This window comes from Octodon degus, unplaced genomic scaffold, assembly GCF_000260255.1.
Source record: "Octodon degus isolate 3935 unplaced genomic scaffold, OctDeg1.0 scaffold00876, whole genome shotgun sequence".
NCBI classification, from domain to species: Eukaryota; Metazoa; Chordata; class Mammalia; order Rodentia; family Octodontidae; genus Octodon; species Octodon degus.
Window position 1 is genome coordinate 5,088 of NW_004525452.1, and position 970 is coordinate 6,057.

Below are 970 nucleotides of genomic sequence, written 5' to 3' on the forward strand. Positions count from 1 at the left end.
CTGGACTGTGTTGGATTGTTTTGCTGAATTCAAACACCTATAATATTTAGATGCCAATAGAATACCCATCTCTGACAGGACTGAACTGGAGAGGGGGGATACAAAGGAAGGACCATTTTGTATTTGTATATACAGAATAGTCAGGATAGATGTACGGCTGCTTTTGCTTGGTTCAGTGAGTGGAAGGATTTGTAGTAGTAGTGTTTGGACAGGATGTCCTGGCTGCTTCTTGTGCTGTGGATGACCACTGAGAAGATAACAATGTGCAATGCATTAATTATTGAAAATGTCCTATTAATCAACTTGGAAAGTATCTCATTGATATTTGTCTCTCAATAAAATAAAAAAAAATTAAAAATTCTATTGTTTTTTTTCTGAAGAAAGAAATTAGTGCTTAATATTTTTATTTTGGCCTATGTTACATGCTTGTATCTGGAAAACAGAGCAACTACATTGAAGAAAGCAATGTGCAAGATAGCATCCACTGTTAAATAGCTATCATCTTGGGTCTTTAAATTTTTTTAATTGTTTCTAATGTTTTATCTTCTCTAAAACAAAAGAAATTTTAAAAAGACAGGCCTTATTCTTGAACAAGGAATGGGACCATCAGAACAACAACTTGGAGAATATTAATGCAAACGTAAGATGACTGTTTAAAAATACAGTGAATGTTTACATTTTCAAAAAATCATTAAAGTAAAAGGTAGTCTGCCTTGAATTCATCTCAGAATGCTCCCCTGTGCTTTCAATACACTTCTCTTTCTTGCACCTTTTCCAAAACAGTGTACGCATGTATGTCCTCATGCTGTCTTGGATGCATGGAAGTTCTGAGGTGATTTCTCCTTCATGGTTATTCTGTCCTTGAGGGAAATCTAAGTGTTTCTCAGTGTCAGCTCTGATAAATCAGGTAGAAAACTGAAAATAATATTCTTATAAGAATATTTTCCTATTGGACAATATTGGTACAAAA